The 26,232-nt window shown below is 40.4% G+C and overlaps 1 protein-coding gene and 1 non-coding gene across 8 annotated transcripts in view; one reads left to right on the top strand and one right to left on the bottom strand.

Annotated features, from left to right (window-relative positions):
* Positions 1-26,232, top strand: part of ASCC1 (activating signal cointegrator 1 complex subunit 1) — a 141,882-nt gene that overhangs the window by 31,424 nt on the left and 84,226 nt on the right. The window lies entirely within an intron of this gene.
* Positions 12,079-12,207, bottom strand: LOC120367471 (small nucleolar RNA SNORA36 family). The gene has a single exon (XR_005581852.1). It is a non-coding gene; the product is annotated as a small nucleolar RNA SNORA36 family (small nucleolar RNA).

Below are 26,232 nucleotides of genomic sequence, written 5' to 3'. Positions count from 1 at the left end.
CATTTCTTTACAGTAAAATGCCCAGAAGTGGGGTTGCTGGGATATGTGTTAGGTGATATTTAACTTTATAAAAAGCTGCCAAACCATTTTCAGAATGCATGTACTGTTTTACATTCTGAACAGCAATTTATGAGAATTCCAGCTGCTCTCCATCCTCACTAGCATTTGGTATTATCACCGTTTGTTATTTTAGCTATTCTAATACCTGTGTAGTGACATCTTATTTTGGTTTTAATTTACATTTCTTTAATAGCTAATGATATTGAACATTTTTTTCATGTGCTTTTTTCGCCATCCTTATGTTATCTTTGGTGAGGTGTCCGTTCATGTCTTTTACTGTTTTACAATTTAGTTGTTTGGCGGGGTGCAGTGGCCTAGGCCTGTAATCCCAGCAGTTTGGGAGATGGAGGTGGGTGGATCACTTGAGGCCAGGAGTTTGAGACCAGCCTCGCCAAAAGGGCAAAATCCCATCTCTACTAAAAATACAAAAATTAGCCAGGTGTGGTGGTGCATTTCTGTAATCCCAGATACTCAGGAGGCTGAGATGAGAATCTGCTTGAACCTGTGAGACAGAGGTTGCAGTGAGCCGAGATGGTGCCACTGCACTCCAACCTGGACGACAGAGTGAGACTCTTGTCTCAACAAACACCAACAACAATTGGGTTATTTTCTCTCTTTGGGTTTTTAGGGTTCTTCATATACATTGTCGATACAAGTCCTTTCAAGGATATATGATTTGCAGATAGCTTGTCTTTTCATTCTCTTACTGGTGTCTTTTATAGAGGAAAAGTTTTAAATTTTGATAAAGTCTAGTTTATTAATTTTTTCTTTTATGGGTCATACTTTTGTTGATATGTTTAAAAAATCTTTTCCTGGCCAGCCGTGGTGGCTCACACCTGTAACAAGCACTTTGGGAGGCCGGGGTGGGTGGATCACTTGAGGTCAGAACTTTGAGACCAGTTGGCCAGCATGGTGAAACCCAGTCTCTACTAAAATATAGAAAATTAGCCGGGCATGGTGGTGGGCACCTGTAATCCCAGTTACTAAAGAAGCTGAGGCAGGAGAATCACTTGAACCCGGGAGGTGAGGGTTTGCAGTGAGCAAGATCGCACCACTGCACTCTAGCCTGGGTGACACAGTGAGACTCTGTCTCAAAAAAAATCTTTTTCTAACCCTCAAATATGAAGGTTTTCTTTTAGAATGTTTGTAGTTTTGCTTTTTTGTATGTAGATCTATGATCTAATTAATTTTTTGTATGAGATACAACATTTAGGTTAAGGTTCACTTTTTTGCATATGTCTGTCCATGCTGTGCTTTCTTAATCTTGTAGACAGAAATAAAAGCATTTGGAGCCAGGTGCAGTGCCTCACACCTGTAATCCCAGCACTTTGGGAGGCCGAGGCAGCACAAGGTCAGGAGATTCAGACCATCCTGGTCAGCATGGTAAAACCCCGTCTCTACTAAAAATTCAAAAATTAGCTGGGCGTGCTGGTGTGTGCCTGTAATCCCAGCTACTCAGGAGGCTGAGGCAGGAGAATTGCTAGAACCAGGGAGTTGGAGGTTGCAGTGAACTGAGATCATGCCACTGCACTCCGGTCTGGGTGACCAAAAAAAAAAAAAAAAAAAAGCATTTGGAATAAAATAGAACAATGGTTAATATCTTTGGCTCTTGAGACAGATGGACAGTTCTGATTCTGGGTTTTTCAGTCTGTGTGGATTTGGGCAAATGAACTTCTCCGAATCTTTTTTTTTTTGTTTTGTTTATTTTTTGAGATGGAATTTTGCTCTTGTCACCCAGGCTGGAGTTCAGTGGCGCGATCTTGGCTAACTGCAACCTCTGTCTCCCAGGTTCAAGCTGTTCTCCTGCCTTGACCTCCTGAGTAGCTGGGATTACAGGCACCTGCCACCACACCCAGCTAATTTTTTGTATTTTTAGTAAAGAGTGGGTTTTGCCATGTTGGACAGGCTGGTCTCAAACTCCTGACCTCAGGTGATCCGCATGCCTTGGCCTCGTGAAGTCTTGAAATTACAGGCATGAGCCACTGAGCTCGGCAGCTTCTCCAAATCTTTATAGCCTATTTGGGAGGGCTGTAGGAAGGATTAAGGGAGATGACGGGCTGGTCAAGGTGGCTTAGGCCTTCTAATCTCAGCACTTTGGAGGCTGAGGCTGGAGGATAGCTTGAGCCTAGGAGTTCAAGACTGCCCCGGGCAATATAGGGAGACCCTGTCTCTACAGCAAATAAAAAATTAGCTCTGAGTAGTGGCACAAATCTGTAGTTTTAACTACTTGGGAGGCCGAGGTAGGAGGATGCTTGAGCCCAGGAAGTCAAACCTGCAGTGAGACGTGATTGTGCCCCTGTACGCTAGCCCGGGTGACAGAGTGAGAACCTGTCTCAAAATAAATATATGAGATGACATAAAGAACTCCATGGTACTTGATGCATAATAAGCATTTAATAAATGGTAGCTGCTACTCCTCCTGTATTTTACTGCCAGTTAAGTTAAAGTTGTTAGTATTATTTGAAGTGTGAAGAGTAGATAAAGGGTAGCTTTGAAAGTTGTGGCAAAGTGAAAATGTTTTGAGGGAAAATTTTTACAAGATTCTTTCTTCTTTCCTTCCTTGCCTTCCCTTTCTCTTTCTCCTTTTTCTTTTCCTTTTCTTTTTTCGATCAGGTCCCTATTGCTAAAGATAGTCTTAGCTGTTAGAGAGATGTACATGTAGTGTTAGAAGTATTAGAAACCAGGCTGAGTGCAGCGGCTCACGCCTATAATGCCTACACTTTGGGAGGCCAAGGTGGGCAGATCACTTGAGGTCAGGAGTTCAAGACCAGCCTGGCCAATATGGCGAAACCCCATCACCACTAAAAATACAAAAATTAGCTGGGCATGGTGGTGTGCATCTGTAATCCCAGCTACCCAGGAGGCTGAGGCGTGAGAATTGCTTGAACCCAAAAGGTAGAGGCTGCAGTGAGCCAAGATCATGCCACTGCACTCCAGCCTGAGTGACAGAGCGAGACTGTCTTTAAAAAAAAAAAAAAAAAGTATTAATTAGAAAGCAAGTACTTTTGTGGGGTAGGAGATGAGAATTAGTAAAATCGCTTGTTTATGAAGAGGGCTGTGAAGGAGAATAGATTCATATTGGGCAAATACAAGAGATGGCCTGAGCTTAATACAGAATTGTAAAAACAGTTTTTTGTATGTTTTTTTGAGACAGTTTTGCTCTGTTGCCCAGGCTGGAGTGCAGTGGTGTGCTCCCTGCTCACTGCAATCTCTGCCTCCTGGGTTCGAGGAGTTCTTCTGCCTCAGCCTCTCGAGTAGCTGGGATTACAGGTACTCACCACCTGTAACTGTAAAAGGTCAGTTTTAATGAGTTTAATCAACCATACCTGGTTGATTTTTGTATTTGTAAAACCAATTTTTAAGTGACTAATTTTACATTTATGTGCTTAAGTAAGGCCATATCTATAAGGCAAATACATATATGTGGAGATTAATATCAGTAAGCCATTAGAAAATCATTTTTCCCCTTAACATTTCATAACAAGATGATTTCATTCTCAATGGGAAGGGAAGGTGGGGTAGGAGATCAGGAATGCTAAGGTTTCAATACAGCCCAGTAATTCTGGGGGAACTGGAGGCTGGTAAGTTTTGAAATTATTTTACCTTGTAAATGCGAACTAGTTGAAGCTCAGTCATTGTATGTATTTTTTGGAATGATACAAATACTGGGTATGAAACAAGTAGATTGTAACGTTAGCCTTTTTTTTTTTTTTTTTTTTTTTTTTTCTGGCCGTGTGCATGCAAGTCTGCTTTCTTTTCTTTTTTGCCTGCTGATATGGCTGACAGGGAACAAACATTGAAATTACTGCTTTAATTTGGCCAGAATGAGCTTGTTCGCTGTAAATATCATGCTGGCCTTAATCAGTCCAAAGGACTTCCTTCCTGCTTTCAGGGAGACTGCATATTAACATAGTCTCCTTTCTGTCTTCAAATCAGGCCCTGATAACAGCTGGAAATAAGCACAGCATTAAAGAGAAAATAAGGAAGGGCCCATTATCGACATTATATGGAAGAGATTTTTAGTATTTTGATGTTAGAATGACACAAAGATGGCTATGAAAGCCTGTAGGCATTTTTTCAGTAGTACTCTGCATTTATGATCTCAATTTAGATGAGTTCTCTTCTAGAAGGTTTGAAGAGCATATACCTGTTCACTGAGATAGTAGTTGTTTTTTGAGAGACTGGTTTTTCATTCTTTTGGCTCCTCTGAAACTCATTTGACATCTCTGAGAGTTTCCTCATCTCTAAAATAGGGATGATCTCAACATTCCCTTGCTTAATAGCATAGGAAAAAGATAGCATCTCTTAGTACAAAATCTCTTAGCTCACAAATTTTTTGAAGATACATGTATATTTATTTGTAAAATACATTTATTCTCCAGGTGCAGTGGCAGGCACCCCAGCTACTCAGGAGGCTGTGGCAGGAGGATAACTTGAGCCCAGGAGTTCAGCCTAGGCGATGTAGTAAGACCTTGTCTCTACCAAAAAAACCCCCCAAAAAACAAACAAAAAACATTCTGTTTTGTTATTACCTTTTTTATTAATATTTATGATATTTCATGTCCGTCCATACATAAGAATCTAACTCATTTTTAATTGCTCCGAAATATTCTATGAATGTACCCTAGTTTAATCATTCTTCATTGATGGAACATTAGAGGAAATTATTTGAGTTAAATTAACACTGCAGTGAACATCTATACATGCATCTTTTTGTCTTTGACTCCTGGTTTCTTTGGGATAAATTCTAAGAGGAAGAATAACATGGGCTAAGGGAATGTAAACTTTAAATTTTTTCATAGTTTTTTCCATTCTGTTTTAAAAGTCAGTTTTAATGAGATACTTTATATATAATATTATAATGCACTTGGTTTAGGAAGATGACTTGATGAGTTTTGATAATATACACCAGTGTAACAACCATCATAACAAGATATTGATATTTACATCACCCTCAAATATTTGTTTCCTCTTTGCCGTTAATCCCCACTCCCTCCCCTCTTCCCTCCTACCACTGATTCCAGGCAGCCACTAATCTACTTTGTGTTGCTATTAGGTCTAGAATTTTATATGAATGGAATTATATAATATGTAGCCTTTGTGTGGCTTTTCTTGGTTCAGCATAATATTTTTGAGAGTCATTCATGTTCTGTGTTACAGGAGTTTGCTGCTTTTTATTGTTGAGTGGTATTTCTTTGCATGAATTTACCACTTTCTCCATTCAACTCTGATAGATGTTTGGATGGTTTATAGTCTTTAGCCATTATAAATTTATGCACAAATCTTTGTGTTCAGTATAATACCTCTTGGTTAAATACTTAGTAGTGTAATTGTTGGATCATGTGCAGGTGTATGTTTAGTTTTATAGGAGATGGTCAGATCTTTTCCCAAGGTGGTTGTCCCTCTTTTACACTGCCACAAATGATGTGTGAGAGTTTAGGTTGCTCCACATTCTTAGCAACACTTAGTGGTGTTTATCTTATTTTATTTAATTTAACTTTCTCTAGTGGGCATCTCATCATAGTTGCTCATTGTAGTTTTTACATGCATTTCTCTCACAGCTAATGCTGCAAAGCATCTTTTCATGTGCTCATTGGCCATTTGTATATCTGCCTTTGTGAAGTACCTTTTCAAATATTTTGTTCATTTTTGTTGTTATTGATGGTATTTTAGCTTTTCTCTTTATGGTGAAATATGCATAACTTAAAATGTACTATTTTAACCTTTTTTTAAAGAAAGTATTCTATTGCTCATTTTAAATTTCTTTTGTTTCTTACTGTGTGTTATAAAAATTCTTACATGTTCTAAATACATGTTCTTTATCAGATATGTGTTTTGCATTTCTTTTTCTTTTTCTTTTTCTTTTTGAGACAGTCTCACACTGTTGCCCAGGCTGGAGTGCAGTGGTGCCATCTTTGGCTCCCTGCAACCTCTGTCTCCCAGATTCAAGCGATTCTTCTGCCTCAGCCTCCTGAGTAGCTGGGATTACAGATGCATGCCACCACACCCAGCTAATTTTTGTATTTTTAGTAGAGATGGGGTATTGCCATGTTGGCCAGGCTGGTCTCTTAACTTCTGACCTCAGGTGATGCACCTGCCTCAGCCTCCCAAAGTGCTAGGATGACAGACGTGAGCCACCATGCCTGGCCATCTTTTCCTTCTTATAGAGACACTAATCCCATCATGAGGGCTCTCCTCTCATGACCTAATTACCACGCAAAGACCCCATCTCCAAATACTGTCCTATGGAGATTAGAGTTTTAACATGAATTTGGAGGGTGCACAAACATACAGTCCATAACAGTGTCCTATAAATATTATAAAGGTCATACTGGTCGTTAGTTATCTTTATGTCTTCTATATCCATGCTGATTTTCTATCTACTTGTTCTTTTAATTGCTGAGAGAGGAGTGTTGAAATCTCCAGCTATAACTGTGGATTCATCTATTTCTCTTTTCAGTTCTATCAGTTTTTTTCACATTTTATTGATAAGATCCTTTTAGAATTATGAAAAGTCCTTCTCTGTTCCTGTTAATATTCCTTGTTCTGAAGTCTACTTTTTTGATGTTAATATAACCATTCTAACTTTCTTTTGATTAGTGTTTACACTATAATTTCTATCCTTTTACTTTTAACATATTTATATCTTTATGTTCAAAATAGGTTTATTTTAGACAGCGTATAGTTAGGTATTGTTTCTTTTTTTTAAATTGCAGCCTGGCATTTTTGCCTTTTAACTGGAGTAGATAGAACATTTGCATTTAATGTAATTCTAACTATGGGTGGATTTAAATCTACCATTTTATTCTTTGTTTCTCTTTGTCTCTTCTTTATTCTTTTCTTTGGTCTTCTTTTTTCTTTTTTTGTTTGTTTCTGTTTGTCTTTACTTTGTAGCCCATTTTTTTTTTTATTGAGAGTTTTACTTTTTTATTTTTTAAGACAGAGTCTTGCTCTGTTACTCAAGCTAGAGTGCAGTGGCACAATCTTAGCTCACTGCAGCCTCCACCTCCTGGGTTCAAGTGATTCTCTGTCTCAGCCTCCTGAGTAGCTGGCACTATAGGTGTATGCCACCACGCCTGGCTAATTTTTGTATTTTTTTTTAGTAGAGACAGGGTTTAACCTCATTGGTCAGGCTGGTCTCGAACTCCTGACCTCAGGTGATCTACCCATTTCGGCCTCCCAGAGTGCTGGGATTACAGGCATGAGCCACTGTGCCCAGCTGGATTGAGGGTTTTAATTCATTCATTCATTCATTTTCTTTTTTAAATTTTTTTGTTAACTGACCCCAGGAGAAATTTCTTTCTTTCTTTTTTTTTTTTGGAGGGTTTTAAAATTTTTTTATTTCATCAAAAAATTGGCTTATTAGCTATGGTTGTTTTATTTATTTTTAAATAAGTGCTCTAAGGTTTACAATACATGTCTTTGACTTATCACAGTTTACCTTCAAGTAATATTACACCACCTTATGTTTAATGCAAGAACCTTACAATATATTATCCATTCCTCCTCCTGGCTTTTGCCTTCTTGTTGTCTGTTTTGCTTCTTTATAAAAACAACGTCTTGTAACATTTCTTTTTTTTTTTTTTTTTTTTGAGGCAGAGTCTTGCTCTGTCGCCCAGACTGGAATGTAGTGGCGTAATCTCAGCTCACTGTACCTTCCGCTCCTAGATTCAAGAGATCTCCTGCCTCAGCCTCCTGAGTAGGAGGGATTACAGGCACCTGCCACCATGCCCAGCTAATTTTTGTATTTTTAGTAGAGACAGGGTTTCACCATGTTGGCCAGCTTGTCTCCAACTCCTGACCTCAGGTGATCCGCCCACCTTGCCCTCCCAAAGCACTGGGATTACAGGCGTGAGCCATCATGCTGAGCCTAACATTTCTTACAGTTCAGATCTGGAAATAATTTATCTCAGCTTTTGTTTGAAAAAATTTTTAATTCACCTTCTTTTTTCAAAGATTTTTACTAGTTATAGAATTCTAAGTAGATAGTTTATTCTTTCAACACTGTGAACACAAAATTTCACTGTCTTCTGGAATGTATAGTTTCTTTATTTTTTTATATATATATATTTTTAATGAGACAGAGTCTTACTCAGATACCCAGGTTGGAGTGCAGTGGTGCAGTCTTGGCTCACCACAACCTCCACCTCCCGGGCTCCCAAGTAGCTGGTACTACAAGTGTGTACCACCATGCCAGCTAATTTTTGTATTTTTTGTAGAGATTGGGTTTTGCCATGTTGCCCAGGCTGGTCTCAAACTTCTGGGCTCAAGCCGTCTACCTCCTTCAGCCTCCTAAAGTGCTGGGATGACACGCCACCACACCTGGCCAGGTACAGTTTCTAATAAGAAATTTTTTGTTGCCTGGGGTCAGTGGCTCATGCCTGTAATCTCAGCACTTTGGAAGGCCGAGGCAGGTGGATCACTTGACGTCAGGAGTTTGAGTCAAGCCTGGCCAACATGGAGAAACCCCATTTCTACAAAAATTAGCTTGGTGTGGTGGTGGGTGCCTGTAATCTCAGCTACTCCAGAGGCTGAGGCAGGGAGAATTGCTTGAGCCTGGGATGCAGAAGCTGCAGTGAGCTGAGATCACACCACTGCACTCCAGCCTGGGTAACAGAGTGAGACTCTGTCTCAAAAAAAAAAAAAAAAAAGAGAAATTTGTTGTCATTCTTATCTGGCAGACTTTTAAGATTTCTTTAATTGGAAGTAATGTGCAAAAATTTGTATAAAGATAGTATAAGGAATATACCATAGAACAGTATAAGCTTTAATGGCATAAGATCTAATACTGTCCTTTATAATATTTTCCCCCTTCAGTACAAGATCCAGGGTAAGATCAGGCATTGCATTTAGTTTTTTGTCTCTCTTCCTCTCTTTTTTTTAATTTGTAGGGACAGAGTCTTGCTATGTTGACCAGGAGGATCTCAAACTCCTGGCCTCAAGTGATCCTCTGGCTTCAGCCTCCCAAAGTGTTGGAATTATAGATATCATACCCAGCTTAGTTTTTATGTCTCTTCAACCTCTTTTAGCAGGAACATTTTCATACCCTTTCTGAATTTTATGTTATTGACATAGCTGAAGAACATAGTCCTGTTTAGCCTTTTTTCCTTGTATTTATCCCATATAGTATCTAGCTTTTTTTTTTTTTTTTTTTTTTTGTAAAAAGAGCATTCTGTGTTTTTTTTTTTTTTCTTCTTTTGAGACAGGATCTCACTTTGTTTCCCAGGCTGGCAGGCTGGAGTGCAGTGGCATTATCTTGGCTGACTGCAACCTCAAATCTCCCAGGCTCAGGCTGTCCTCTCGCCTCAGCCTCCTGAGTAGCTGGGACCACAGGCATGCACCACCATGCCTGACTAACTGTATTTTTGGTAGAGATGGGATTTTACCATGTTGCCCAGGCTAGTCTCGAACTCCTGAGTTCAAGCAATCCACCCACCTTGGCCTCCTAAAGTGTGGGATTACAGGTGTGAGCCACCATGCCCAGCCTCAAGAGCATTCTTTATTTTGTGTTTTTCTTATGTTTCCTTGTGTTTAGCTTTACGTTGCGCTTTCTCAGTCAGAGTACTATATAGGTAATGTTGTGTCCTCAGGCTATCACATCTGGGGGCATGTAATCTGCATCTACCTTACATAGATGATGTTATACTTGAATCAGAATGCTACCCAATTTCTCCTCAGTGTAATGACTATTTTATTTTTGTCTTGCAACTAATAAGCAGTCTGCAGAGAGATACTTAAAGACTGTGCAAATATTCTGTTCCTCATTAACATCTCTCTTTGGGTTCTGCCTCCATTGATTATTCTTGCCTGATCCAGTCTTTAACCATGATCATTGCAAATTCATCATTTTCCAACTCTAAAGCATTCTCTCCACATTTAGTAGTTAGCTTTCTACATCCTACTATAAGCAGGAGATCTACCTTCTCCCCTTACTTTGTAATTTATCTAATTTTTATTGGTATGGTTTTATGAATTTTTCTTTCTTCAAGGACTTATAAGATACTGTTGTGCTTAATTCTTTTGGTAATTTAAAAAAAATTATCTCAGATTATCCCAGAGTCTTTTCAAACCTTTTCCGGGGATGTATCTTCCTTGGGCCTGTGCATGTGCCATTTCTTTTTCTTTTTTTCTTTTTTTTGAGATGGAGTTTTGCTCTTGTTACCCAGGCTGGAGTGCAGTGGCGCAATCTCGGCTCACCACAATCTCCGCCTCCTGGGTTCAGGCAATTCTCCTGTCTCAGCCTCCTGAGTAGCTGGGATTACAGGCACGCGCCACCATGCCCAGCTAATGTTTTGTATTTTTAGTAGAGACGGGGTTTCACCACGTTGACCAGGACGGTCTCGATCTCTTAACCTCGTGATCCGCCCGCCTCGGCCTCCCAAAGTGCTGGGATTACAGGCTTGAGCCACCGCGCCTGGCTTATTTTTCTATTAAACACAATTTTTAAATGCTGGGCCTTACTCTCATCCAAGCTGGAGTGCAGTGACACATTCATGGCTCACTGTAGCCTTGAACTCCTGGGCTTAAGTGATCCTCCTGCCTCAACCTCCCAAGTAGCTGGGACTATAAGCATGGGCCACCATGCCTAGATCATAGTGTGTGCTTTTTTCTTTTTTTTGTTAAAGTTCCCCTGTATATGTAGCTGCTTTTAAATGTCCTGATTTCACTGAGTCTCACCCCTGCTTATTCTTGGACCCTTAGGTGGTCTATTATATTCCTCTGCCAGCAATCCTTTTGTCCCAGTTACTCATAATCTGCACTCTCTCACCCCACCATGTGCCTGCTACTGCTTTCAGTGGCCTCCAGCTGATATCCACACTATGCCACCAGAAACCAGTCCCTCAGGCTGCCCCAGACAGGCCAGAACATTGAAGCTAGTTCTATTTTTGCTTCCATCCTGAGGGAGGAGCTAGAAACTGGGCAGCTTCTTCTCATCGGTGGGACAGGGTGGGATAGATTGAGTGGGGCAAGGATGAATGAAAATGCCACAACATTTTCTACCACTTTGAAGTGTGACATTTTCATGGTTAGGTGTATGTTTGGTTCCTGCAACTTCTTAACTGGTTTTTAGGATTTTCCCAATGCTACTTTGGTCTGTATGTTGTTATTTGATATGTCTTTGGGGGAATGAGGGCCTAGAGCTTCCTAGTCTGCTGTCTTGCTGTTTCACTCTAGTTTTGTATAATTTTCAGCCATTATTTTCTTGAATGTCTTTTCTTTCCTTTTTTCTCTTTTCCTTTTGGAACTCTGATTACATGTATATCAGAATACTTGAGGCTGGGCACAGTGGCTTACACCTGTAATCCCAGCACTTTGGGAGGCCGAGGTGAGTGGATCACTTGAGGTCAGGAGTTTGAGACCAGTCTGCCAACATGGCGAAACCCCATCTCTACTAAAGATAACAAAAATTAGCTGGGTGTGGTGGCACATGTCTATAAGCACAGCTACTTGGGAGGCTGAGGCACGAGAATTGCTTGAACCTGGGAGGTAGAGGTTGCAGTGAGCCAAGATGGTGTCACTTGGGGAACAGCCTGGGGAATAGACTGAGACCGTCTCAAAAAAAAAGAAAAATTGCTTGATATTATACACAAGTTACTGAGATTCTGACCAGACTTTTTTCCTGTTTCAGTTTTTCAAAAATAGTTAAATAATCCTTAAGTCTCATGTATGGTTCATGAAAAAAAAAAAAAAGAAATAAAATTAAATATTTATTCAGAATTTTTATTTTTTCTGTTTTATAATGTTAAAAATCTGTTTATCTTCTTTTTTTAAACAAATTTCAGCTTCTGTTTTGTTTTTATTTCTGAAAAGTAGCCATGTATGAAAATAATTTAGTTTCTTTTTGTTTTAGCTCATCAGACCCAACTTCCTAAAACTTAATATAACTTGTCTGTTAGTTCAAGTCCTAAAACTGAATGTAACTTGTCTGTTAGTTCAAGCTCAGTAAGTCTTCAGCCTCTTCAGTCCTATCTCTTCTGGGCATCTTTAACTGTTTATATACTAGACCAAAGCAGGCATTTTTATAAGCTGGGAGGCAAATGAATAAAATAATATATTCTAACCAGTCTTCCATATCCCATTTCGATGTCCCAGAGTTTAGTTAACAGAACAGGGAAGCTGCCCTGAACTAAACTTGGCACTTTGAAATCAGCTTCTATTTTAAATTCAGAGGGTATATGTGCAGGTTTGTTACAAGGGTATATTATGTATTGCTGAGGTTTGGGTATGACTGATCCCATCACCCAGGCTGCTTCAGGTTGTATAGTTTATATAGCTGTGTTTTCAAGTTCACTGATTTTTTTTTTTTTTTTGGAAGTGTCTAATCTGTTGTTAATCCCATTAGATGGAATTATTTTTCCTTTTTTATTTTTATATATATTTTGAGACAGTGTCTTGCTCTGTTGCTTAGGCTGGAGTGCAGTAGCGTGATCTCGGCTCACTGTAACCTCTGCCTCCTGGGTTCAAGTGATTCTAGTGCCTCAGCCACCCGAGTAGCTGGGATTATAGGCATGTGCCATCACACCTGGCTGATTTTTGTATTTTTAGTGGAGACATGGTTTCACCATGTTTGTGAGACTGGTGTCAAACTCCTGGCCTCAGTGATCTGAGTGTAGACCTGCCAAAGTGCTGGGATTACAGGCGTGATCCACCGTGCCTGGGCAGCTCTTTCATTTTTTATCTCTTGAAGTTCCAATTGGTTCTTTTTGTGTGTGTGTTTTTTAAGGTAGCATCTTACTCTGTTGCCCAGGCTGGGATGCAGTGGCACAACCTTGGTTCACTGCAACCTCTGCCCCCTGGGTTCAAGCAATTCTCATACCTCAGCCTTCTGGGTAGCTAGAATTATAGGTGTGTGCCACCATGCCCAGCTAATTTTGTTTTTTTATTCAGTCAATTGATAATTGAGTGATATGTAAAATAGTAAATATTTATTGAGCTTCGCATTTTACTAGACAGTGTTCTAAATGCCTCCTATGTTCATTTTGTTTAATCTTCAGTCCCTCCCTATGAGGTTGATGAAGGAATCGAAGCTTAGAGAGAGTAACTTGCTGTAGGTGCCACAGCTAGTGGATGTCTCAGTGTTAAGTAGAGCAGTGATACAAAGTGTAAGATCTAGTATCTGCTCTGATTTATGCAATCCGATAGAACAAATAGTTGATAGTCCTGGGAGTCACTGAGGAAAAGTTATTTGAGTGGGAAAAAAATATCTTGTTGAAACTGAAGACATTTTGATGGTTGCTTGCTAACCAACTGACCACCTGCTAGCCAACTATACCAGTCTTCCAGCAGGCATTCTCAAGTGGCAACAGCCTTGACTACAGTTCGATAGTAATTTGCACAGTATTTGAGGGTTTAAAAAAGAGCAGTAGACAGGCCCAATGGCTCACACCTGAAGTCCCAGCCCTTTGAGAGGCTCAGGCAGTTGAATCACTTGAGCCCAGGAGTTTTGAGACCAGCCTGGGCAGCATGGTGAAAACTTGTCTCTGCAGCACATACAAAAATTAGCCAGCCTATACAACAAAGCAAGATCCTATCTCAGAAAAAAAAAAAAAAAAAAAAAAAAAGGGAGCAGCACAGCTTTCCACTTGTGCTTGGGTTATTATTCAACTCCAAATCATATGCTATTCTCGAACTGTTCAAAATAAATATATGGATCAGATATTATCTAGGGACATGTTCATTAGGATATCTGCCTTCAGTCCTGATTGGTATTAATGTTTTGTTTCTTTTTTTTGAGAAGGTGAATTTATTCTTTTTTATAGCTCATGTGAAGTACATCAAATGCTTTTGGGATCTCTGATATGAAAGATTCTGTTAAAATGTCAGGTTATCATTTTACCCTATCTTATGAGTTTTCTATTGCTATGTAATAAATTACTACAATCTTAGCCTAAAACCACACCTGTGTATCATCTCACAGTTCTCTGGTAGTTTCGTAGTTCTGTAGATTAGAATAGCTAGTGGGCTGGACTGGGTTCTCTGCTTAGGGTCTCATAAGGCCAAAATCAAGATGTTGACCATGCTGGTATCTTATCTGGTGGCTCCTGGGAAGAATCAACTTTCAGGTTCATTCAGGTTGTTAGCAGAATTCAGATCCTTGTGTCTGTAGGTCTGAAGGCGTGGTTCCCTTGATACATGGCTGCTCTGGCTTCATCAAGTCCTTCTTATGTGTCAGATCTGACTTCTGCCACCAGCCAAAGACTTAGCTTTTTAAACAGTTCATGTGTAGATTATGCTCATTGGGATAATCTCTCTTCCTTAAAGTCAGCTTTACCATATGGCATAATATTATTCATAGGGATTGATACATTATCACAGCCACAGGTTCTACCTACAACCCTTATACCAGAGTAAAAGGTCATCAGGAGGTCAGTCTGAGAATTCAATCACAGCTATTAATTTTCATTGTTAAATGTTGTTGTGAAGGTCACATTTTTGGTACAATAGGCAACTTTTCTACTCTCAGGTCTCGTTCTGTCCTTACCACCCTTCCTTTAACATAATTGTTTCTTCCTTTAAAACAGTCAGCCTTGTGCTCGATTCGGCAGCACATATACTAAAACAATCAGCCTCTTTTTCCTCTTTGTTTGGTAGCACACTTGTCCTTGACGTCACCCATGACTCTTCAAGGAAACTGAATTTTACCTTTTAGGATAGCATTCCCTGAAATCAGCTTTATGTTTATCAGTTATATAAGAAATATTGTTTGACTGCAGACATTATCACTATCATCCCTGTGCTTCAGTTCCCTAAGCCTGAGTGTTTAATGTAGGATTTAGCTGCTCACAGACATGGGCAAGGTATTCTTCATCTGTGTGATCTGCAGATAAGCTGCACCTTATTTTTTCATTCTTTCCTCTCTTGCATTAAGATTCAAAGATGTCTCCCTGCCTACAAGTTCAAGAAGTATATTACAACCCTGTATATCTCTCAATCATTCTTTAGCCTAGTAATGCTGCTATAATTCCACTTTATCTCACAGCAGGGTCCAGTAGAAAGCACATCAGTAATGAAAAACAGTAATTCAAAACCATGTGCAGTGGAACATTTGAAGGCTTATAGATCCATCTGAAGCAACAGGGGATTTCTCAGGCTGCCTAGAGAACCTGAATAGGTTATAGTTGCAGAAACTACATAATTCTGCTCATATTGTAGCGTGAAGTCTTATACTGAGCAGAATGGGTAATGTGTCTGCATTCCCCAAGTCCCTCAGGCAGGATTTTTTTTCCAGTTAGTGTTAGTCACTGAAGAAGAAAATGTTTATATAAAAGCTTTAGTGTATAATTTAGGATTTTTCACACATAAGGGGAGTTGCAGGATTTTTAGTTTCATCTTTTGAACTAATTTAGAATGAAGATGGGATAGTTGTCTTTGGTTGTAAGGAAAATTGTAAAACCCCCTGAGTTCTGATGTTGGGTAGGAAAATAAGAAAAGGAAATATTTACAAGATTCATATATTGTCTCATTTCAGTTGAGATGGTAGTTTTGAACAAGTTTTTGTGTCTGATTCATGCACTATTTATTAAATGTCTACTTCATATCAGGTAGACATAATATATAGGACATATGTATTATGTACCAACAATGGACTGTGCTCTTAAGGATCCCATACTCTAGGGGATGAGAAATAAATTTCTTCCAGAAGTAGTGTTGTGAGATAAGTGCAGTGGGGACCCAGAGGAGAAATTCTGTAGTGGTTGGAGAAGGCTTGATAAGGGAGCTGACAATTGAACAGTCTTGAAGAGACAGAAGTTTGTGCCAGGCAGGCAAGTGGGGGCAGGGAGCATTCTGGGCAGAGGAAATGTCATTTGTGAGGAGAGTGAGGAATTCATTAAGGCTGGTGCCTAAAAAGAGGTAGAATAAGGAAGAGGTAGGAGTTAAGAGTAGAAATTACATGGCATTCAAGTTGTGAAAGTTCTTGTGTGGGTTAAGGATTTTGAATGTAAAATCCTATAGATAGTAAGAAAATAGTTAAGGCTGGGCGTGGTGGCTCACACCTGTAATCTTAGCACTTTATGGTGTTGTGTACCTGTGGTCCCAGCTACTTGGGAGGCTGACGTGGGAGGAGGATTTCTTGAGTCCATCGAGAGGTCGAGGCTACAGTAGCTATGATCGTGCCACTGCACTCTAGTCTGGGTGACAGAGCGAGACCCTGTTTCCAAAAGAAAAAAAGAAACAAATTAGCTAAGATTTTAAGCAAGGACTGTGATGAACTTTGCACTGTAGAATAATAATTGAAGGTAGTATGGAGGATACCTTGAGAGGTAAGGAGTTGGGTACCAAGGCAGGTACCAACTGTCTATTAAAAGAAGACTAGGGTCTGTGGCATATTCAGGAAGGGATATATTCCAAAGATATTTCAGAGTTCTGCTCTAAAGTGGGAATAATAATAGTATTTATGTTACAGTGTTGATATGAAGAGTAAATAATAAGTTTAAGGTGTTTGGAGCAGAGCACGCACGGCACATAGTTAGTGCTGAATAAGTGTTGTTATTGTTATAATTACTGCTGTACCAAATAAGACTTGTAATAATCCCATGGGATACAACATGGAGGGGAGGGAAGGAGTGGCATTAAGAAGCAGCAGCAGATCTCTCTTCACTATTAACCCATCACAAACGTTAGAGGGACCACGGTCTGTCTTTGGGAATAAATGTAAGTTGAGTAGATGCCTTGCTAACTAGTGCTTTCAAGTAACTGAGGAGGAATAGTGAAGCTTTTAGAAGAGTAGGCTGAAGGATTCTTTGTGCTCATCTACGATAAGTGGGGTGGTACATCCTTTAGTGAGGGGAGATGCTCTTCACCCCTCTTTAATAGGTAAAGATCTTTAGACAATACATGAGAAGTTCTTTTCTCTGGTCAGTATAAAAGCCGATGCTTGAATATTTGTCCGCATTTTAAGAACCTCTCCATTTTCTTGTAATTATGTATGAATAAATAGAATTTATAAGCCAGGAGAATCAAAACTCTTTTTTTCTGAAGCTTATACAGCTTAACACAGTATTTCATTAATAACACACAGTGACTTGCCAATCAAAGTCAGCTTTTCGGAACATTCTTAAAGAATAATGGAAATGACTCAGCAAAGCCTAATTTAGCTTCCAGTGCTGCTTTAAAAGGGAGCGCAAAGATGGCATTTGTCTAGTGCTGCACAGTCATATAAAAAGGAAGAGGGGGAAGCTTGTGTTTATTCTATACCACTGTGTGCCAGAGACTTTACATGTGTTTCATTTAATCCTTAGAGCAAACCTGAGACCGAAGTATTGTCTGTTTTATAGATGACAAAATTAAGCTTCAGAGCAACTGAGTAACTCACCTAGGGTCATGCTGCTGATAAGTGGTAGAATTTGAGCATAGGCCTATCTGGTTGCAAAGCCAAATGCTCTTTTTACCACTTTGCCTTATTTGAATAACTTCTTTATATGAATGAACTTCATTATCACCTGCCCAGAGCAATTTTACAGGATTTGGCTATAAAAAAAAGAAAGAAAATATGAGTATAGGGGAAGTATGCATATTTCCTCTTTTTCTTTGCATAGAATATCAGAAAGTGAATTGGTAGATCCCTCACACATAATCTATTTTGTTAGCAGGTGATTATTTAGGTTTTGTGGAAACATGTAAAAAGTTTATAGGACCTTTGACTTACAGGTAAGCCAGGCCACCTCCCTTATTTTACAGAGGAGGAAGCTGAGGCCTAGAGAAGTGACATGACTTGCCTAATTACACCTGGTTTGTGACAGAGTTGGAATTAGAACCCTAGACTCTCTAGTCCAGGTTAAAGGCCTTTTTTGTACGGTACAAACCTTCGTTATACCTGGAGTTCCTAAAAGGTGATATATGTGAATATAATTTGAGAATTATTTTTTGTTTCTGGTAATTGGCATGTACCATCAAGGCAGAGGGTTATAAATTATTTACATTCTGAATGCTACACATTTGGATCAGATTATTCACTATCCTGTAGTGGAATGTGAACTTACAGGTCTGTGTCTGGAGAGAGGCCTCCCTTCTACCTGTTGACAGCTCTGGCAGTTGTACCTGGGTTATATCCCATCTCATGGAAAGGATGATTGAGTTTTGTTGTTGTTTTGTTGTTTTGAGACAGAGTCTCACTGTGTCACCCAGGCTGGAGTGCAGTGGCATGATCTTGGCTCACTGCAACCCCTGCCTCCCAGGTTCAAGCGATTCTCCTGCCTCAGCCTCCTGAGTAGCTGGGAGTACAGGTGCATTCCACCACGCCTGACTAATTTTTGTATTTTTTAGTAGAGACGAGTTTTCACCATGTTGATCAGGCTGGTCTCGAACTCCTGGCCTTGTGATCTGCCTGCCTTGGCCTCCCAAAGTGCTGGATTACAGGCATGAGCCACAATGCCTGGCCAGGATGGTTGAGTTTTAAGAAAGCAGAAAATGCTTCCTGCTGGGCTAATCCATACTGCTTTCTACTGGCCTTTTCCCCAAGCTTGACATCTTTAGATTTTGTCATATCTTGTTAATTGTTCCTGCAGTTCTGCCCCAATTGAGCCCAGGGTGCTGGATTAAAAGTGATACCAGTGAAGGGCCTGTGATGATGTGGTGATTGTTAGTGGTAAATCATGAGCTGCAGTTTGAATGAGAGGGCTAGGGTCGTGAACCCAGGACTGATGAGGCAGGACATGACCTTGAACTTGGTGAACTGTGACTTAGGCTTGTACATAAGTTTCTTTAGAGGAAGCTTTTGCATGTATGGTTGAGGCCTTATTATACAAAAAAGAAACTGAGGCTCAGTGATGCTGTGACTTAGCCATAAAGAAACACATTTATTTTCATAGACAAAACTGCCCCAGGAAATTCCTGTTACTTCACCCTTTGCTTCTCACTGCTTAGTGGAAGGTCAATACCATTAGAACTTTCAGGCGCCAGCCTGGGTGGCCAACCTAATGGAGTAAGACAGTTCTAGCTCCAAGTAATGGGGAACTTGGAGCAGGGCCCAGTATAATTAAACCCCTGCCGTAAAGAATTTGATGTTGGTTGGTCTTCATTCATCTCAATGAATGGGCTTGCGGCAGGAATATGATGTGTTCTGAGCAAACAAAAACAATGGCTCTAGAGATTTATGCCATTGCCTTGAAGATTGTTTGGTTCCAAATTAAATTTAGGTAATTCAGTAAGAGAAAAGTTTCTTTTGGTAGATGGCATTGTGAGGCAGGGCAGAATTTAGAGCATTTCTCCATTCATTAAAAGATTGTGGGCCAGGCGCGGTGGCTCACGCCTGTAATCCCAGCACTTTGGGAGGCCAAGGCGGGTGGATCATGAGGTCGAGAGATCGAGACCATCCTGGTCAACATGGTGAAATCCCGTCTCTACTAAAAATACAAAAAATTAGCTGGGCATGGTGGCACATGCCTGTAATCCCAGCTACTCAGGAGGCTGAGGCAGGAGAATTGCTTGAACTCAGGAGGCGGAGGTTGCGGTGAACCGAGATCACGCCACTGCATTCCAGCCTGGGCAACAAGAGCGAAACTCCGTCTCAAAAAAAAAAATAAAAGATTGTGGGGCGGAGCAAGAGGAGAAGGTTTAAAAAAAAAAAAAAAAGATTGTCCAGTAGGGTTACTTGTAAATTATATAGTTTCCAGTAGAGTTAAGGATTATTTGAACCCTTATGACTCAGAATTCCAAAAGGACTTTCGGTTGTGTGACCCTTAGGTGTCCCGTCTGTTCCTTGTCCTGCTCCATTGCATTCTGTGTGTTTTGTTTTCCAGTACTCAGTGTTTTCTTGGCAAGTAAACTCAAGTTGACTAGAGAGCTAGGCTCCCAAAGGGTAAGGTAAGGAAAGCAAAGTTGTAGAACTTCCTTTTTTTACTTGGGTATTAGGGCAAATTTATGCAAGAGAAGGTTGAAGAATAAAGAGAAAGAAAAGGGAATTTTAAACCATTAGCCCATGTTCCTCCTATGTTTGCTAGTCATTTCCACATCCAGAAAGTTACTTGTGTACACTTTCAGGCCTTTAGAATTCAGTCTGGCTCTACTTGTTAAGTCTTGATGTGGCATGCCAGTCTCAGGGCATTTCTTTCCCTTGTTTTTCTCTCGTCTCTATGTGTGTGTATATATATAATATGTATATATAATATGTAAAACAATGTAAAATATATAAAACATATATGTGTGTATATATATATATATGTATATATACACACATATATATAGTTATTTTAGAGGAACTAGTGTAATTACCTTTAAAAAGTCCCAACGGCTGGGTGCAATGGCTCATGCCTGTGATCCCAGCACTTTGGGAGGCCAAAGGGGTGGATCACGAGGTCAGGAGTTCAAGACCAGCCTGACCAACATGGTGAAACCCTGTCTCTACTAAAAATACAAAAGTTAGCCAGGCATGGTGGCACGTGCCTGTAATCCCAGCTACTTGGGAGGCTGAGGCAGGAGAATCACTTGAACCCAAGAGGTAGAGGTTGCAGTGAGCAGAGATCGGGCCACTGCACTCCAGCCTGAGTGACAGAGTGAGACTTCGTCTCAAAAAGCCCCTGCTGGGTGCTCATGTCTGTAATTTCAGCACTTTGGGAGGCCAAGGCGGGCAGATCATGAGGTCAGGAGTTTGAGACCATCCTGGCCAACATGGTGAAATCCTGTCTCTACTAAAATACAAAAAATTAGCTGGGTGTGGTGGCACATGTTTGTAGTCCCACCTACTTGGAAGGCTGAGACAGGGGAATCGCTTGAACCCAGGAGGTGGAGTTTGCAGTAAGCCAAGATGGCGCCAGTCTTGGCTTACTGCACTCCAGCCTGGAGACAGAGCAAGACTCTGTCTCAAAAAAATAAAAAAAGTCCCAACATTGGGCCAGATGCAGTGGCTCATGCCTGTAATCCCAGTGCTTTGGGAGGCTGAGGCCAGTGGATCACTTGAGGCCAAGAATTCAAGACTAGCCCTGTCAACATGGTGCAACCCTGTCTCTACAAAAGAAAAAAAAAAAACACCCAACATCTATAAAAGCTTAAAAAGTTTCCTCTTTTCTTTGTGTTTAGAGTTTTTCTAAAAAAAAAAAACAAAAAACTTTAGAATTGTTAAATGTAACACACATCAGAAGACAATATAGAACAAATGGATGCTTTATAACCACCATGTAGGCTGGAGATACAATGTTATCAGCACCTCAGACTTCCTTCTCTTGCCTCTATGTTCTTCCCCTGAAGGGTAACTGCTTCAGGGTTAGAAGGGTAACCCAGCTTTTACAGTAATTACATCCTTAGTTTTCTTTAGTTCTATCACTCAAATGTACTTCCCCAAAGATGCCTTAAAAAACATTTTGGGAAGGGGGCATGTGACAGGCAGAACGATGGCCCTCAAAGATGGTCACATCCTAATCCCAAAACAGGTAACTATTACCTTTCATGGCAAAAGAGACTTTGATATGTGATTAAGCTAAGGATCTTGAGGTGGGGTGATTATCCTGCATCTGTAAGGTGATCCCATTTTAATCGCAAGGGTCTTTATAAGAGGGAATCGGGCGGATACAGTAGCTTATGCCTGTAATCCCAGCACTTTGGGAGGCCGAGGCAGGCAGATCACTTGAGGTCAGGAGTTTGAGATCAGCCTGGCCAACATGGTGAACCCCCATCTCCACTAAAAATACAAAAATTAGCTGGACGTGGTGGCAGGCATCAGTAATCCCAGCTACTCGGGAGGCTGAGGCAGGAGAATCTCTTGAACCTGCGAGGCGGAGGTTGCAGTGAGCCAGGGGTCTTGCCATTGCACTCCAGACTGGGAGACAGAGCAAGACTCTGTCTCAGGAAAAAAAAAAAAAAAAAAGGAAAAGAAAAAGAGGGAGTCAGGAAGGTCAGAGTCAGAGAAGGAGATGTGACATTTAAAGTGGAGATTGGAGTGATATACTCTGAGTCAAGACATTCAGGTAGCCTCTAGAAGCTAGAAAGGTCAAGGAAATGATTGGTCCTGGATCCTCACAAGGAATGTAGCCCTGCTGACTCCTGTTAAACTTCTGACCTCCAGAAGATGGTAGGATAAGTTTGTATTGTTATAAGCCACTAGGTTTGTGGTAATTTGTTATAGCATCAATAGAGAATTTGTACAGGAAATAGTTTTAAACTTACAGAAAAGTTGAAGACAAAGAATAGTATCCTTTACTCAGATTCATGTATTATTAATATTTCACTACATGTTTTAGTATTCATTTTTTTCTTTCTCTCTGAACTGCTTTAGAGTGAGTTGCACTTGTCATAGCCCTTTAATCCTAAATATTTCAGAATCTTTTAATTAAACATATTGGGGGAATGGGATCTTGCTATGTTGTCCAGGCTAGTTTTGGACTCCTGGTCTCAAGCTGTCCCCCCTGCCTATAGACATAGCTGAGACTATAGACATTCACCACTGTCTGGCAGTTTTTTTTATGCATAATAATCTTATAGTTCTCAACCTCAGTACATTCAACATTGATAGTTTTATTTATCATCCACATTCAAATTTTGTCACTTAATCCAATAATATCCTTTGTAAAATTTTCCCCCTCTAGTTTAGGATTCCGTCTAGGATTAGGTGTTGTATTTAATTGTCATGTTTCTAGCCTCCTTGAATCTGGAACGTTTCCACAAGCTTACTTTGTCTGTCTTTCTTCTTTTTTTTTTTTTTTTGAGATAGAGTCTTGCTCTGCTGTTATCCAGGCTGCGGCATGGTGGTGCAAACACCACTGCACCTTGAACTCCTGGGCTCAGATGATCCTCCCACCCCAGCCTCCTGAGTAGCCAGGATTACAGGCACCACACTCAGCTGTTTGTCTTTCTTCACATTGACTTTTTAAACATAATGCTTCTCATTTTTTAATCTGTCTGGAGTTTCCTTATGAGTAGATTTAGGCATTCCTGGATGGAGCATTTTACTGTATCCTTCTCAGAGTATACAGTGCCCCTTGTTGGTGATGTTAATTTTGACACTTATCCAGTCAGTGTTGATTAATTTCTTTATAGTTGCTATATTTTTACCCTTGAACCGATAAGCAACCTGTAAGGACACATTTTAAGACTATGCAAATATTCTACTCCTCAACAAAATTTCTCCTTAGATTTAACATCCTTTAATAATTCTTACCTGAATTTTTTTTTTTTTTTTTTTTTTTTTTGAGACAGAATTTTGCTGTTGTTGCCCAGGCTGTAGTGTAATGGCAGAGTCTTGTCTCACTGCAACCTCTGCCTTCTGGTTTCAAGTGATTCTCCTGCCTCAGCTTCCTGAGTAGCTGGGATTACAGGCGCGTGACACCACGCCCAGCTAATTTTTCTATTTTTAGTAGAGATGAGGTTTCACCACGTTTGGCCAGGTTGATCTCGAACTCCTGACCTCAGGCAAGCTGCCGCCTCGGGCTCCCAAAATGCTGGGATTATAGGCATAAGGCACCATGCCTAGCCATGAAGTTTGCTATTATAGTTACAAAATTATGACTTTCCAACTCTAGTATTTTCTCTCTCAGTTGGCATATGGTATGCTACTGTAAAAACAATTCTCCTTTCTTATCAGTTTATCAATCATTGATACAGAAGCATACATTTTAATTTTTTTCATAGTTTGTTACACTTATTAATTATTTTGGTGCTCAAACTATCCCTGATTTAATCAGCAGGGGTTCCTTCAAGCTGGGTCCTGTGTTGGTGACATACCTACTCCCTGCCTCCTTTTTTTTTCTTTTTTTCCTTTTTTTTTCCCCCCCATACTTTCTGGCACAAAAAGCTGTTCCAGGCTTATCTTTTACTTTGCTGTTCCAGCCCTGGAATCAGACATTTCTCCAAGGAGCGCTGATTCTTTTTTTTTTTTTTGAGACGGAGTTTCGCTCTTGTTACCCAGGCTGGAGTGCAATGGCGCGATCTCGGCTCACTGCAACCTCCGCCTCCTGGGCTCAGGCAATTCTCCTGCCTCAGCCTCCTGAGTAGCTGGGATTACAGGCACGTGCCACCATGCCCAGCTAATTTTTTGTATTTTGAGTAGAGACGGGGTTTCACCATGTTGACCGAATGGTCTCGATCTCTTGACCTCGTGATCCACCTGCCTCGGCCTCCCAAAGTGCTGGGATTACAGGCTTGAGCCACCGCACCGGCTTGAGCCCTGATTCTTTTTAGTGGGAGGTGGTGTTAGGGCCAGACGTGGGTGCCACGTATACTCGGGACGTCTATTTTTGTGTTCTTTCAGTGTGGCAGATCTAGGAAATATATGCAAACACACACACACACAGACACACACATACACACACATATACACAGACACACAACATACGTATGCATGCATATACATGGGCACCTATTTATATATGTACATATTTTAGAAATCAAGAGTTCACACAGATAGCTTCGATTTTAGTCCATTACCACAGGGTTCTTTCTTACTTTTCCCTATTTCATATTAGTATGTCCCTCCTTCCATAGCAAGAACCCTGGCTTCTAGCATCATCAACACCTTTACTCATTCGCCCAGTCCCATAATACCTCTAGAATAGTTTAGATTTGCTTTGCCTATACCTCTACAAGAATAAACCAAATAAAATAAAATTGAGGATTTGTTTGCAGTCCTCCCCCTAACCCTACCCAAAACTATGATATGAAGCCAAATATTGTGGGCTTTTTGTTTGTTTTTGTTTTCGAGACAGAGTCTCACTCTGTTCCCCAGGCTGGAGTGTAGTGGTGTGATCTTGACTAATTGCAACCTCCGCCTCACAGATTCAAGCAATTTCTCCTGCCTCAGTCTCCCAAGTAGCTGGGATTGTAGATGGGTGTGCCACCATACCTGGCTGATTTTTGTATTTTTATTAGAGATAGGGTTTTGCCGTGTTGGCCAGGCTGGTCTCGAACTCCTGACCTCATCTGCCCGCCTCAGCCTCCCAAAGTGCTGGGTTTATAGGCGTGAGCTGCTGCACCCAGCCTTGTATTTGCCGATTCTTTTTTAACCCTCTCTAGTGTGGATTTGGTATTCATTTAAACTAACAGTTGGGTTTATTTTTAGTTTACTTTCAAATTTAGGTTTCTTTCCCCTTCCCATACTTGTTAATTTTATTTTATGTTTGAATATGTAGACCATCAACGTGCTTCCAAAAGTCAAGACCATGTAAGAGGTATACATACCCAGAGGTGTCATACATTCTTGTATTCCTTCTGCCCTTTTCTCCTTCACCCTTATTGTGACCGATATCATTGTTCTCTGGTTTATTTGTCCTGTGTTTGTTTTTGTAAAAATAAGCATATATATATATATATATATATATATATATATATATATATGTTTTCTTATTTTCCCTTCTTTCTTAAACAAATGCTAGCAAAGTATAGAAGCTCTTCTGCACTTGCCTTTTTTTTTTGAGACAGGGTCTTGCTGCATTGCTCAGGCTGGAGTGCAGTGGCACTGTCATGGCTCATTGCAGCCTTAACCTCTGGGACTCAAGTGATCCTCCCACATCAGCCTCCCAAGTAGCTGAAACTACAGGCACCCATGTGCTACCACACCCAACTAATTTTTGTTATTTCTTGTGGAGATGGGGTTTTGCCATGTTGCCCAGGCTGGTCTTAAGTGATCTGCTCGCCTTACAGGTGTGAGCCACCCTGCTTAGTCCTGCACTTTGCTTTCCTCATTTAATAATAGGTCCTGAAAAATGACTCCGTATCATTTTATACATATGTTTATACTAGTTTTCAACCATTCTGTACTTGAGCATTTAGCTGTTTTGCAGTAATGCTGTAATGTCTAATCTCGTGTGTCCATATTTTACATTGTTGAGGTATCTTCGGGATAAATTCCTAAAAGTAGAATTGTTGGGTGTATTAATCTACTCAGGCTGCTGCCATAGAGTACCACAGACTGGGTGGCTTCAACAATATAAATTAATTTTCTCTTAGTTCTAGAAGCTGGAAGACTAAGGTCAAGGTGCTGGCAGGTTTGCTTTCTGCTATAGGTTCTTCTTGGCTGGCAGATGGCCACCTGCTTGCTGTGTCCTTACATGACTGTTTCTCTGGGATTGTTGCCCAATCCAGCCTTTTCTCTGTGCTTTCTCACTCCTGGTGTTTTTTTCTTCTGTATGAAGATACCAGTCCTGTTGGATTAGGACCCCACCCTTATGGCCTCCTTTAACTTTATCCCCTAAAGGCCCTGTCTCCAAATACATTTACATTTGGTGGAAGGGCTTCAGGATATGAATT

Source organism: Saimiri boliviensis, chromosome 12 (genome assembly GCF_048565385.1).
Source record: "Saimiri boliviensis isolate mSaiBol1 chromosome 12, mSaiBol1.pri, whole genome shotgun sequence".
Classification (NCBI taxonomy): domain Eukaryota; kingdom Metazoa; phylum Chordata; class Mammalia; order Primates; family Cebidae; genus Saimiri; species Saimiri boliviensis.
Note: the sequence above shows the minus strand (reverse complement) of the source record. Positions and strands in the feature narration are given on the sequence as shown.